The following is a 16092-nucleotide window of genomic DNA, read 5'->3' on the forward strand; positions in this document are numbered from 1 at the left end:
GATTTGGCAAAGATTTATTTATTTTCTTCAATTTCTAGTTTTTTAAATGTAGACACAGATTAGCTTAGATTAACATTGATTCTCAGAGCCCCCAAAAGCTCAGCACAAAGGACGAGGTTAACTGATGAGGGGCCTGAAACAGATTGAGCAGGTGTCTCTGACAGAATGCTGACACGTCCCTGTCGCCTACCCGTTGGAAGTTGAAGCCATTACACTATGAAAGCAAACACATTTTGGCATCTAAACTCTACTGTGGAGTTTGATTTGCACCTTGGTTTTCTAGTTCCTGCTTCGCAAAGAATAAATAGCAGAGTTCAGTGTAGCCTTTAGTAGACAATCTCCACCGTGTGCAATAGCCAGAGTCCAAGTCTCCATCAAAAGACACTGGTGGCCAGACGCTTTCCAATATGATCCCCAAGCTACTGGCCAGTGATGTGAGAGCAGCAGAGATGGAAGGAAAACCCTTAGAAATTCTGCTGAGAAAATGTCCCCTTTCTTCCTAAGACGCATGTTCCTCCTGCCGAGAGAGACTGTGTGCTTTGGATGGTGTTTAAAGATGTTTAAAGGCAGTTTTTTGGAGGCGGGGGCAGGGGGGATGTTTTCAGACGGACTTGACCAATCCCATGTCCAATCTGAGTTTTTCTTCAAAAGCCTTTCAATTTCTTCTCTTGATATAATCTTCTTTGGGCTGAGGGCTGTTTTTCCTCCAACACTGTGGGTGTCTAGTTCAGAAACTACTAGTATCTTGTGGGTCATCACAGTGGACACTCTGGGGGTGACATCATCTAGGTTCATGCTGGGTGTCCAGTAGCGTTTGATCCACGTCATAACTGCAAACAGAAATTGAGGCTGCCTGGGCATATACCCAGAAAAGATGAAAACTCTAATTCAAAAAGATAAATGCACCCCAATGTTCATAGCAGCACTGTTTACAATAGCCAAGACATGGAAGCAACCTAAGTGTCTATCAACAGATGAATGGATAAAGAAGATGTGGTACATATGTACAATGGATTATTACTTAGACAGAAAACAGAATGAAATAATGCCATTTGCAGCAACATGGATGGACCTAGAGATTATCATACTAAGTGAAGTAAGTCAGACAGAGAAAGGCAAATATCACATGATTATCATTTATATGTGGAATCTCAAAAAATGATACAAATGAACTTATTTACAAAACAGAAAGAGACTCACAGACATAGAAAACAAACTTATGGTTACCAAAGCGGGAAGAGGGGAGAGGGATAAATTAGGAGTTTGGGATTAACAGATACAAACTATTGTACTATGCATAAAATAGATAAACAATAAGGACCTACTGTATAGCACAATGAACTATAATAACCTATAATAGAAAAGAATATGAAAAAGAATATATATAATTGTATAACTGAATCACTTTGCTGTGCACCTGAAACACTGTAAATCAGCTATATTTCAATACCAAAAAAACTTTAAAAATTAAAATGAAAAAAAACAAGAAATTGAGGCTGGAGCTGTGCTCCGTTCCCATTGCTGAGGTGCAGCCCCACGCAAGGGCCCTGCAGGTTCTCTTCCTGGAACCCCGGGATACCTGAGACTCTGGTGGGCTGGTCAGGCTCTGTGACAAGCAGGAAAGAGACTCTGAGTTCATTACTTTTATCTTTTGCAAGATACTTTATAAGTATTTATAATAAAGGTAATATAATATTGAAATAAAATTCAAGTCCATTTTGCTTCCCTCCTCCTTCGCCTTCTTTCACTTTTTTCCCCAGAGACAACCCCAGGGAGTGTCCTCCAGTACACCTCTCTAAGCGTATATGTATCCATTGGCAATATATAGTGGGTTTTTTTTATTTTAAATGATTTGTATCCTACTGTTTAAATTTTCTACAACCTGTTTCTTTTTTCTTCTCAGTGGTATGTTTTAGTGACCTATGTTAATAAGGTTAACACACAGAGACCTAGTTTATTTTTTAAATTGCTATTTTAATGTTCTTGGGCATATAAACTTTACTTTGTATTTCTCTCTGATGGGTTTTAGATTGTTCTTTTGGTAGCTGTCTCTTAGCACTTATTTGCAAGTTTCTCTAGAGGAGGACTTTCTAGGTCACAAGGAATGTAAATTTTCAGCTTTACTGGATATTGGTAATTTGACATCAAAACAATTGTATTCATTTTCACTCCCACTAGTAGAATATGCAAGTTCCTCTTTTCCACTTCCTTTCCAACATCTCATATTGTCTGGTTTGACGTTTTGTAGACAATCAGAGGGATATAATGTGGCATCTAATTTAATTCGTGTTTCTCTAAGTATAGTGAGGAGGAGGACATTTTGTGAATTTTGGTGATTTTGTTTGCCTTTTCTCCTTCCTCTTCATATTTTTTGTCCATTCTTAAAAATTGGGGGTTTCATTTTGTTGCTTTTTAATTTTATTTCCTTGTGTTTCTTAGATACTTTGCAGTACATGTTACAAATATCTTCTCCTAGTTTGTGGCTTGTTTTTTCAATCAAATCTTTAAGCTAAACTTTAATTTTGGCATCATTTTAAAAATACATGCAAATTTCTAAGTCTTTTCCTTTACGATTCATACTTTCTGGCTTAAGATATTCTGCTTAACTCAACGTCATGAAGATAATCTGTACATTTCCTTCTAATCATATAAAAGTTGTGCTTCACATATTTTGGTCTTTATTCTTTCTGGAACTTTTCTGTGAAAAGAGTGTTCAATAAGGTTCTAATTTTATTTATTTACAGATAACCTTCTGATTGTGCAAACAATTCAGGCTCACTGTTAAAATTCAACTAATCATTTAACATATGAAGAAAGATATTAAAAGTCACCTGAAATCCTACTGCCCCAAGAGAGTCACCACTGATATTTTCAATATCATTTGTTGATATCTCCTCTTCCCCCCTTGATTATGATCCTGCAGCTGTCACACAGGGAGGGGACTTCTCTAGCATTCAAGTAAACTTAAAGAATTAATACTAGAGCATCACTACTCATCAGGGAAATGCAAATCAAAACCACAACGACATATCGTCTCACACCTGTCAGAATGGCCATCACCAGGAAGACCACAAATAACAAATGTTGGAGAGAATGTGGAGAAAAGAGAACCTCTCACACTGTTGGTGGAAATGTAAACTGGTGTAGCTACTGTGGAAGACAGTATGGAGGTTTCTCAAAAAACTAAAAATAAAATTACCATACAACCCAGCAATTCCACTCCTGGGTATAAAGCTGAAAAAAACCAAAACAATAATTCAAAAAGATACATGTACCCAATGTTCATAGCAGCATTATTTACAATTGCCAAGATATGGAAACAACCTAAGTGTCCATTAACAGATGAATGGATAAAGAGGTTATGGCATACATATATATATAAATGGAATACTACTCAGCCATAAAAAACAATGAAATTTTGCCATTTGCAGCAACCTGGATGGACCTGGAGGGCATTATGCTAAGTGAAATAGGTCAGACAGAAAAAGACAAATACTGTAGGATATCACTTATATGTGTAATCTAAAAACTACAATAAACTAGTGAATATAACAAGAAAGAAGCAGGCCCACAGATACAGAGAACAAACTAGTGGTGACCAGTGGGGAGGGGGAGGGGCAATAAAGGGGTGGGGGAGTGGGAGGCACAGATTATTGGGTGTAAGATAGGCTCAAGAGAAATGCAAATCAAAACTACAATGAGGTATCACCTCACACTGGTCAGAATGGCCATCATCAAAAAACCTACAAACAACAAATGCTGGAGAGGGTGTAGAGAAAAGGGAACCCTCTTGCACTGTTGGTGGGAATGTAAACTGATACAGCCACTATGGAGAACAGTACGGAGGTTCCTTAAAAAACTAAAAATACAACTACCATATGACCCAGCAATCCCACTACTGGGCATATACCCTGAGAAAACCATAATTCAAAAAGAGTCATGTATCACAACTAGCTGCTGGACAATCATCGACAGGAAGACACTGGAATTCACCAAAAAAGATACCCCACATCCAAAGACAAAGGAGAAACCACTATGAGATGGTAGGAGGGGCGCAATCACAGTAAAATCAAATCCCATAACTGCTGGGTGGGTGACTCACAGACTGGAGAACACTTATACCACAGAAGTCCACCCACTGGAGTGAAGGTTGTGAGCCCCATGTCAGGCTTCCCAACCTGGGGTTCTGGCAACAGGAAGAGGAATTCCTAGAGAATCAGACTTTGAAGGCTAGTGGGATTTGATTGCAGGATTTTGACAGGACTGGGGGAAACAGAGACTCCACTCTTGGAGGGCACACACAAAGTAGTGTGCGCATCAGGACCCAGGGGAAGGAGCAGTGACCCCAAGGGAGACTGAACCAGACCTACCTGCTAGTGTTGGAGGGTCTCCTGCAGAGGTGGGGGGTGGCTGTGGCTCACCGTGGGGACAAGGACACTGGCAGCAGAGGTTCTGGGGGTGCTCCTTGGCGTGAGCCCTCCCAGAGTCAGTCATTGGCCCCATCAGGGAGCCCGGGTAGGCTCCAGTGTTGGGGTGCCTCAGGCCAAAAAACCAACAGGGAGGGAACCCAGCCCCACCCATCAGCAGTCAAGTGGATTAAAGTTTTACTGAGCTCTGCCCACCAGAGCAACAGTCAGCTCTACCCACCACCAGTCCCTCCCATCAGGAAACTTGCACAAGCCTCTTAGATAGCCTCATCCACCAGATGGCAGACAGCAGAAGCAAGAAGAACTACAATCCTGAAGCCTGGGGAACAAAAACCATATTCACAGAAAGACAAGATGAAAAGGCAGAGGGCTATGTACCAGATGAAGGAACAAGATAAAACCCCAGAAAAACAATTAAATGAAGTGGAGATAGGCAACCGTCCAGAAAAAGAATTCAGAAAAATGATAGTGAAGATGATCCAGGACCTCGGAAAAAGAATGGAGGAAAAGATCGAGAAGATGCAAGAAATGTTTAACATAGACCTAGAAGAATTAAAGAACAAACAAACAGAGATGAACAAAACAATAACTGAAATGAAAACTACACTAGAAGGAATCAATAGCAGAATAACTGAGGCAGAAGACCGGATAAGTGACCTGGAAGACAGAATGGTGGAATTCACTGCTGTGGAACAGAATAAAGAAAAAAGAATGAAAAGAAATGAAGACAGCCTAAGAGACCTCTGGGAAAACATTAAACGCAACAACATTCGCATTATAGGGGTCCCAGAAGGAGAAGAGAGAGAGAAAGGACCAGAGAATATATTTGAAGAGATTATAGTCGAAAACTTCCCTAACATGGGAAAGGAAATGGCTACCCAAGTCCAGGAAGCACAGCGGGTCCTATACAGGATAAACCCAAGGAGAAACAGGCCGAGACACATAGTAATCAAATTGGCAAAAATTAAAGACAAAGAAAAATTATTGAAAGCAACAAGGGAAAAACGACAAATAACATACAAGGGAACTCCCATAAGGTTAACAGCTGATTTCTCAGCAGAAACTCTACAAGCCAGAAGGGAGTGGCATGATATACTTAAAGTGATGAAAGGGAAGAACCTACAACCAGCAAGGATCTCAGCAACTATACAAGCCAGAAGGGAGTGGCATGATATACTTAAAGTGATGAAAGGGAAGAACCTACAACCAGCAAGGATCTCAGCAACTCTACCCAGCAAGGATAGATCTCAGCAACTCTACCCAGCAAGGATCTCATTCAGATTCGACGGAGAAATCAAAAGCTTTACAGACAAGCAAAAGCTAAGGGAATTCAGCACCACCAAACCAGCTCTACAACAAATGCTAAAGGAACTTCTCTAAGTGGGAAACACAAGAGAAGAAAAGGACCTACAAAAACAAACCCAAAACAATTAAGAAAATGGTCACAGGAACATACATATAGATAATTACCTTAAATGTGAATGGATTAAATGCTCCAATCAAAAGACACAGGCTTGCTGAACGGATACAAACACAAGACCCATATATATGCTGTCTACAAGAGACCCACTTCAGACCTAGGGACACATACAGACTGTAAGTGAGGGGATGGAAAAAGATATTCCATGCAAATGGAAATCAAAAGAAAGCTAGAGTAGCAATACTCATATCAGATAACACACACTTTAAAATAAAGAATGTTACAAGAGACAAGGAAGGACATTACATAATGATCAAGGGGTCAATCCAAGAAGAAGATATAACAATTATAAATATATATTCATCCAACATAGGAGCACCTCAATACATAAGGCAACTGCTAACAGCTATAAAAGAGGAAATCGACAGTAACACAATAATAGTGGGGGACTTTAACACCCCACTTACACCAATGGACAGATCATCCAAAATGAAAATAAATAAGGAAACAGAAGCTTTAAATGACACAATAGACCAGATAGATTTAATTGATATTTATAGGACATTCCATCCAAAAACAGCAGATTACACTTTCTTCTCAAATACACATGGAACATTCTCCAGGATAGATCACATCTTGGGTCACAAATCAAGCCTCAGTAAATTTAAGAAAATTAAAATCATATCAAGCATCTTTTCTGACCACAATGCTATGAGATTAGAAATGAGTTACAGGGGAAAAACCGTAAAAAACACAAACACATGGAGGCTAAACAATACATTACTAAATAACCAAGAGATCACTGAAAAAATCAAAGAGGAAATCAAGAAATACCTAGAGACAAATGACAATGAAAACACGACAATCCAAAACCTATGGGATGCAGCAAAAGCAGTTCTAAGAGGGAAGTTTATAGCTATACAAACCTACCTCAAGAAACAAGAAAAATCTCAAATAAACAATCTAACCTTACACCTAAAGGAACCAGAGAGAGAAGAGCAAACAAAACCCAAAGTTAGCAGAAGGAAAGAAATCATAAAGATCAGAGCAGAAATAAATGAAATAGAAACAAAGAAAACAATAGCAAAGATCAATAAAAGTAAAAGCTGGTTCTTGGAGAAGATAAACAAAATTGAAAAACCATTAGCCAGACTCATCAAGACAAAGAGGGAGAAGACTCAAATCAATAAAATTAGAAATGAAAAAGGAGCAGTTACAACAGACACTGCAGAAATACAAAGCATCCTAAGAGACTACTACAAGCAACTCTATGCCAATAAAATGGACAACCTGGAAGAAATGGACAAATTCTTAGAAAGGTATAACCTTCCAAGACTGAACCAGGAAGAAACAGAAAATATGAACAGACCAATCACAAGTAATGAAGTTGAAACTGTGATTAAAAATCTTCCAACAAACAAAAGTCCAGGACCAGATGGCTTCACAGGTGAATTCTATCAAACATTTAGAGAAGAGCTAACACCCATCCTTCTCAAACTCTTCCAAAAAACTGCAGAGGAAGGAACACTCCCAAACTCATTCTATGAGGCCACCATCACCCTGATACCAAAACCAGACAAAGATACTACAGAAAAAGAAAATTACAGACCAATATCACTGATGAACACAGATGCAAAAATCCTCAACAAAATACTAGCAAACAGAATCCAAAAACACATTAAAAGGATAATATACCATGATCAAGTGGGATTTATCCCAAGGATGCAAGGATTCTTCAATATACTCAAATCAATCAATGTGATACACCATATTAACAAATTGAAGAATAAAAACCATATGATCATCTCAATAGATGCAAAAAAAGCTTTTGACAAAATTCAACACCCATTTATGATAAAAACTCTCCAGAAAGTGGGCATAGAGGGAACCTACCTCAACATAATAAAGGCCATATACGACAAACCCACAGCAAACATCATTCTCAATGGTGAGAAGCTGAAAGCATTTCCTCTAAGATCAGGAAAAAGACAAGGATGTCCACTCTCACCACCATTATTCAAAATAGTTTTGGAAGTCCTAGCCACGGCAATCAGAGAAGAAAAAGAAATAAAAGGAATACAAATTAGAAAAGAAGAAGTAAAACTGTCAGTGTTTGCAGATGACATGATACTGTACATAGAGAATCCTAAAAACGCCACCAGAAAATTACTAGAGCTAATCAATGAATTTGGTAAAGTTGCAGGATACAAAATTAATGCACAGAAATCTCTTGCATTCCTATACGCTAATGATGAAAAATCTGAAAGAGAAATTAAGGAAACACTCCCATTTACCACTGCAACAAAAAGAATAAAATACCTAGGAATAAACCTACCTAGGGAGACAAAATACCTGTATGCAGAAAACTATAAGACACTGATGAAAGAAATTAAAGATGATACCAACAGATGGAGAGGTATACCATGTTCTTGGATTGGAAGAATCAATATTGTGAAAATGACTATACTACCCAAAGCAATCTATAGATTCAATGCAATCTCTATCAAATCACCAATGGCATTCTTTATGGAACTAGAACAAAAAATCTTAAAATTTGTATGGAGACGCAAAAGACCCCGAATAGCCAAAGCAGTCTTGAGGGAAAAAAACGGAGCTGGAGGAATCAGACTCCCTGACTTCAGACAATACTACAAAGCTACAGTAATCAAGACAATATGGTACTGGCACAAAATCAGAAACATAGATCAACGGAACAAGATAGAAAGCCCAGAGATAAACCTATGCACCTATGGTCAACTAATCTATGACAAAGGAGGCAAAGATATACAATGGAGAAAAGACAGTCTCTTCAATAAGTGGTGCTGGGAAAACTGGACAGCTACAGGTAAAAGAATGAAATTAGAACACTCCCTAACACCATACACAAAAATAAACTCAAAATGGATTAGAGACCTAAATGTAAGACCGGACACTATAAAACTCTTAGAGGAAAACATTGGAAGAACACTCTTTGACATAAATCACAGCAAGATCTTTTTTGACCTACCTCCTAGAGTAATTGAAATAAAAACAAAAATAGGGCTTCCCTGGTGGCGCAGTGGTTGGGAGTCTGCCTGCCAATGCAGGGGACGCGGGTTCGAGCTCTGGCCTGGGAGGATCCCACATGCTGCGGAGCGGCTGGGCCCGTGAGCCACGACTGCTGAGCCTGCGCGTCTGGAGCCTGTGCTCTGCAATGGAGAGGCCGCGACAGTCAGAGACCCGCGCACCGCAATGAAGAGTGGCCCCCGCTCGCCGGAACTGCAGAAAGCCCTCGCACAGAAACGAAGACCCAACACACCCAAAAATAAATAAATAAATAAATTTAAAAATAAAAAAATAAAAAAAATAAACAAATGGGACCTAATGAAACTTCAAAGCTTTTGCACAGCAAAGGAAACCATAAACAAGATGAAAAGACAACCTTCAGAATGGGAGAAAATATTTGCAAATGAATCAACGAACCAAGGATTAATCTCCAAAATATATAAACAGCTCATGCAGCTCAATATTAAAGAAACAAACAACCCAATCCAAAAATGGGCAGAAGACCTAAAATGACATTTCTCCAAAGAAGACATACAGATGGCCAAAAAGCACATGAAAAGCTGCTCCACATCACTAATTATTAGAGAAATGCAAATCAAAACTACAATGAGGTATCACCTCACACCACTTAGAATGGGTATCACCAGAAAATCTATAAACAACAAATGTTGGAGAGGGTGTGGAGAAAAGGGAACCCTCTTGTACTGTTGGTGGGAATGTAATTGATACAGCCACTATGGAGAACAGTATGGAGGTTCCTTAAAAAACTAAAAGTAGAATTACCATATGACCCAGCAATCCCACTACTGGGCATATACCCAGAGAAAACCATAATTCAAAAAGATGCATGCACCCCAATGTTCATTGCAGCACTATCTACAATAGCCAGGTCATTGAAGCTACCTAAATGCCCATCAACAGACGAATGGATAAAGAAGGTGTGGTACATATATACAATGGAATATTACTCAGCCATAAAAAGGAACGAAATTGGGTCATTTGTTGAGACATGAATGGATCTAGAGACTGTCATACAGAGTGAAGTAAGTCAGAAAGAGAATAACAAATATCGTATATTAACGCATGTATGTGGAACCTAGAAAAATGGTTCAGATGAACCAGTTTGCAGGGCAGAAGTTGAGACACAGATGTAGAGAACAAACGTATGGACACCAAGGGGGGAAAGCCAAGGGGGGGTGGGGATGGTGGTGTGATGAATTGGGCGATTGGGATTGACATGTATACACTGATGTGTATAAAACTGATGACTAATAAGAACCTGCTGTATAAAAAAATAAATAAAATTCCAAAAAAAAAAAAAAGAGTCCTGTACCGCAATGTTCATTGCAGCACTATTTACAATAGCCAGGACATGGAAGTAACCTAAGTGTCCAGCAACAGATGAATGGATAAAGAAGATGTGGCACATATATACAATGGAATATTACTCAGCCATAAAAAGAAACGAAATTGAGTTATTTGTAGTGAGGTGGATGGACCTAGAGTCTGTCATACAGAGTGAAGTAAGTCAGAAAGAGAAAAACAAATACCGTATGCTCACACATATATATGGAATCTAAAAAAAAAGGTTCTGAAGAACCTAGGGGCAGGACGGGAATAAAGACACAGACATAGAGAATGGACTTGAGGACACAGGGAGAGGGAAGGATAAGCTGGGACCAAGTGAGAGAGGGGCATGGACATATATACACTACCAAATGTAAAATAGCTAGCTAGTGGGAAGCTGCCTCATAGCACAGGGAGATCAGCTCGGTGCTTTGTGACCACCTAGAAGGGTATGATAGGGAGGGTGGGAGGGAGACGCAAGAGGGAGGAGATATGGGGATATATGTATATGTATAGCTGATTCACTTTGTTATACAGCAGAAACTAACACAATATTGTAAAGCAATTATACTCCAATAAAGATGTTAAAAAAAAAAAAGATAGGCCCAGGGATGTATTGTACAACACAGGGAATATAGCCCATATTTTGTAATTACTGTAAATGGAATGTAACCTTTAAAATTATATTTAAAAAAATTTTTTTTAAAGAATACTAGCTTTCTTTCCGCGTCAGTCAGACAGGGGTCCATATGGCGTTGTTCTGGATTCCCATCATAACTTAAAGGGAAACTTTCACAATGTCCGGAGCCCTTGATGTCCTGCAAATGACGGAGGAGGATGTCCTCAAATTCCTTGCAGCAGGAGCCCACTTAGGTGGCACCAACCTTGACTTCCAAATGGAACAGTACATCTACAAAAGGAAAAGTGATGGCATCTACATCATAAATCCGAAGAGAACCTGGGAGAAGCTTCTGTTGTCAGCTCGTGCCATTGTTGCCACTGAAAACCCAGCTGATGTCAGTGTCGTATCCTCCAGGAAGACTGGCCAGTGAGCTGGGCTGAAGTTTGCTGCTGCCACTGGAGCCGCTCCTATTGCTGGCCGGTTCACTCCTGGAACCTTCACTAACCAGATGCAGGCAGCCTTCAGGGAGCCAAGACTTCTGGTGGTTACTGATCCCAGGGCTGACCACCAGCCCCTCACAGAGGCCTCTTACGTTAACCTGCCTACCACTGCTCTGTGTAACACAGACTCTCCTCTGCATTATGTGGACATTGCCACCCCATGCAACAACAAGGGAGCTCACTCAGTGGGTCTGATGTGGTGGATGCTTGCCCGGGAAGTTCTGCGCATGCGTGGCACCATCTCCCGTGAACAGCCACGGGAGGTCATGCCTGATGTCTACTTCTACAGAGATCCTGAAGAGACTGAAAAGGAAAAGCAGGCGGCAGCTGAGAAGGCTGTGACCAAGGAGGAATTTTAGGGTGAATGGACCGCCCCACCTCCTGAGTTCACTGCTCCTCAGCCTGAGGTGGCGGACTGGTCCGAAGGTGTGCAGGTGCCCTCTGTGCCTATTCAGCAGTTCCCCACTGAAGACTGGTCTGGAGCTCCCACTGCTCAGGCCACTGAGTGGGTAGGAACAACCACTGAGTGGTCTTAAGCTGTTCTTCCACAAACTCTTAAAATGGAAATAAGCTGACGGAAAGTAAACAGTTTCTAAAAAAAAAAAAAAAAAAGAATACTAGATCTGGATATAATTTATAGAATTTGAAGTATCAGCATACAGGATTTTCAAGTTAGAGTACATCATGTGATTGCCTCATTTCATTAAGCAATGTAAATAAGTAAAAAGAATAAAAAGGAGCATCGTTTGAGAAGTTAGGATTTCCCAGGAAAAGCCAGTTCTCTATGGTTTGGGAACGTATAGCACTAAGAACTGCCAGTTTTTGAAACCAGAGCACAAGTTCTCCTAGTGTCACATCCAGCATGCTAGGTTCATCTTGCTAAATGTTTTCCAATTAAGGCCACTGATAGTGCCTCTAACAAATAACTTATCTTTAATTTTGTCACAGAAGTATGTAAGCAAAAACAGAGCCAATTCCTAGAAAAGCTCTAACTAATTTGATAAAATGTGTGTACCTGCATCACTCTATTTTGGAGATTCTGTGGAAAGAAGTCATTTATCAAATTTCATTACCATCAAGAAACAGGCCATCATATCTTTCCTCTGCATACACGAATATCACTTGCTGTTCTTCATGAACTCATATGTAAATTCCTCTGTGGGTACATTAAAAATACATTTGATTTTTGAATTAAAACAATTATCAAAACCATATATAGATCACGTTTATCTGCATGCGGGATGAGAGTTACTCAGCCTTTATGTAGACGTTTTACAATATACAAAGCATGGAGTTTTGCAAATGTATCCGGTCATTACTAATTTCTGTGCCAAAGTGGTGTGAAAACGTTTTAAATGACTAGAATATTCAGTGTAGAGTTCAGTTAAAAATTGCAGAACTATATGAAGAGATTTGGAAGAGCTACATAAGGATTAAGTCCGTCATGCCGAATGTAGCCATGGAGCTGAATTCGGAACGAACCCAGGCTGCTAGACTGCATCACTGGTCCACCCCCTCAGATCTGGAAAGCTGTTTTCCTTGAGGACACTGCTAAGGAGAAAAGAGGAAATCGTCTCTATATGTGTTTCTGAGACGACTTCAAGGGGTTTTCAGTGGGCAAAAAATTTCCAGCGTGCGGGTTTTTTTTTTTGTTTTTTGTTTTGTCTTCAACTAGCTTGGTGCTGTCACTACAGTCATTTTACCTGACCTCTTTTTTTCAACAGGCATAAGGCAAGGCTGAGCTCATACTTTCACGAAAGCCACTCTGCCATCTAAGCAGAACGAACGCTGTTAGAAGAGCACAAATTGTAATTAAACAAAAATCCAGCAGCCAGCAGTTTCTTTTGACCACAGTGGTTTTTTCCTCCTGTTCATTCTGCTGAAACAGCAGCGCTGCTGTACACTGCAAGTCCCTACTTTCTGCTCGAATTTGCTGTTCCTCTGATGAGAACTGTGCGTGAGGACGTTTTGTTTCGGGTGTGTTAAGGGTTGCACATGCAGCTGGATTTCAAGTTTCTAAAGACGTGGGTCTCTCCCTCATTTCCATATCTTCTCTATAGGATCCAACCCGGGGCTGTCGTAGGTGCTGGATTATTGTCTGTTGAGTGAATGTGAGACTGAATAAATGAGTGACTGAGCAGATATTTCCAGTCCCCTGTTTTGTAAACTAAACAGTGTAAGCTGGATGGGATCCATTTCAATTACAGAGCAGGATCTGTGCAATGCAGAAATAAAAAGATGAGAACAAGACTCCAACAAGATGAGGCAGGAGCTGGAGTTCACCAATTCCTTAGTGATGGTGGTTTAGATCTGTGTAGACGTATGTCATAGGGTATATACATGTGTGTATGTACAGATAGTATGTGTTATGTAATTATACACCCATTCATGTAATTATTTCTATAGTTCTATGTGTTGTATATTATGTATACATGTAGGACATATATATAAGCATATATGTATTGTGTATGTGTGTATATACATGTATGTATGTGTAGATGTGTACAAATATATATATGTATATATATATATATATATATACATATATATATTTCAAAGAATTTGCAGCAGAATTCCTCTTGACAACTATCTTTGTTTAGAAAAATACCTTGATTATCCACTTGTGGGTGGAAAGGAAGTAAAGTCATAGCTAAACAAATCTGAATCTATACATCCAGAGGAATCTGGGAGTCAAGAGAGTAGAAGGGAAAGAGATTGAAGAGAGAGGTGGGATTCTATAAGGCTTTGCTTGGGAAAGTCGTCTTGGGGGAAGGCAAAGAAAAGAGGCTGAATTCCAGGTCTGGGTTGGTCCAAAGCAGAAAAAAGATGCCGACAGTGGAAGTGGCCCCCAAGAGAGATGTGAGCTCAGCCAGAGCAGGATTTTGTAACTGAAAGTGAATACCAGTCTATAAAATCTCAAGACTTAATAAGTAAATCTGGGGCAACCATTAGACCTCTCACTGACTTGGGAAGAAGGCTCAAACAAATTTTCATTAAATCTTAGAAGTCGCTGGCACTTCAACTTATGTCTCTGGGTTCCTTAAATCCAGCATAGGGTGAGGATTGAGAAACCCTCTCTTCATTCCAACAAATCAGCTCGTGTGGGCTCTTCCTAAGGCCCAGAGTGACAAAGAAGACAAAAGCAAGAAGATAAACAAATAAACTAAGCCCACAGCCTCTTCCAGGGGTTGTTAACACTAGATTTTGAAGACCTACTAAGCAGCTCCAGTCCTGACCTGGTGCTGAACCTGAGCCCTCCACATGGAACGTCCCTGACTCATACCTGTGCCCAGAGGCCTCACCTGAGCAGTGAGGCGAGGATGGGGCTCGGGGGGCAACCTGGGACAATACGGTAGCTTAGTCAAAATGGTCACAGCCTTGTGGTGGAGTCTTTTCACCTTTCCCTCCAGGGCTCTATTAATTCATAAATTAAAAACAGCAAGGTGATTTTATACTTGTAGACAGAGATGGTCACTGTTCCTGTTTGACAAATCAGAGGGCTGAGGCTTCAGCTTGCTCAGTGCCAGCAGAGCAGGATTTTGGGTGAGGAATTATGATTCCTTGGGGTGGGCTTGGTTCACTGGACACCATTGTCCTTCTCTACAAAGGGTATATTGTGAAATGTTTACAAAAGCACTTTTAGGAAGAGTTCAATGTCTATTTCTATCTTGGTGAGAATGTGGGTGAATGTATATGAGCGGTGGCAGAGTCCCCTGGCAGAGGGAGAAGGGAATTTACACTTGCTGTGTTCCTACCAGAGCCCAGGACTGGGTTCCTTACCTACATCACCTGCGCTTTCTGAGAGATAAAGCAGCAGCAACGGACTTTCTGGGGAGATGTAATGTTCTATAACTTAATAGGATGGCCACACAGGGTATGCATTTGTCAAAAGGCAACAACTGGTCCATTTAAGATTTGGGCTTTTCATTCTTTCAAAATTTTACCTCAAAAGAAGTAGAACCATAAACAGATACTGAACTCTGGTCAATGATATAGATGCTAGAGTGTTTAGCTGTGAAATGCTCTTATGTCCAAAGCTTACTTTGGTTTTTTTTTTAATTAAAAAAATTGAACTATAGTTGATGTACAATATTATATGTTACAGATGTACAATAGAGTGATTCACAGTTTTAAAGATTATACTCCATTTATAGTTTTTATAGAATACTGGCTATATTCCCTGTGTCATACAATATATGCTTGTAGCTTATTTTATACATAATAGTTTGTACCTCTTAATCCCCTACCCCTGTACTGCCCCTCCCTGCTTCCCGTTCCTCACTGGTAACCACTAATTAATTTGTTTTCTATATCTGTGGGCATGCTTCTTTTTTCTTATATTCACTAGTTTTTTGTATTTTCTTTAGATTCCACATATAAGTGATATTATACAGTATTTGTCTTTTTCTGTCTTATTTCACTTAATATAATACCCTCCAAGTCTATCTATGTTGCTGCAAATGGCAAAATTTCATTGTTTTTTATGGCTGAGTAGTATTCCATTGTATATACATACATATATATATGTATACCACATCTTCTTTATCCATTCATCTGTTGATGGACACTTAGGTTGCTTCCATACCTTCGCAATTGTAAATAATGCTACTATGGACATTGTGGTATATGTATCTTTTCAAATTAGTGTTTTGGTTTCTTTTGGATATATACCCAGGAGTGGAATTGCTGGGTCATAGGGTAGTTCTATTTTTACTTTTTTGAGGAACCTCC

The 16092-nt window shown here is 39.7% G+C and overlaps 2 pseudogenes; one reads left to right on the forward strand and one right to left on the reverse strand.

The window, feature by feature from the left end:
- Window positions 1-374: 374 nt before the first annotated feature.
- Window positions 375-2224, reverse strand: LOC118906708 (annotated as a pseudogene).
- An 8779-nt stretch (window positions 2225-11003) lies between these two features.
- Window positions 11004-11902, forward strand: LOC118906817 (annotated as a pseudogene).
- Window positions 11903-16092: the final 4190 nt, after the last annotated feature.

This window comes from Balaenoptera musculus, chromosome 14, assembly GCF_009873245.2.
Source record: "Balaenoptera musculus isolate JJ_BM4_2016_0621 chromosome 14, mBalMus1.pri.v3, whole genome shotgun sequence".
NCBI lineage: Eukaryota > Metazoa > Chordata > Mammalia > Artiodactyla > Balaenopteridae > Balaenoptera > Balaenoptera musculus.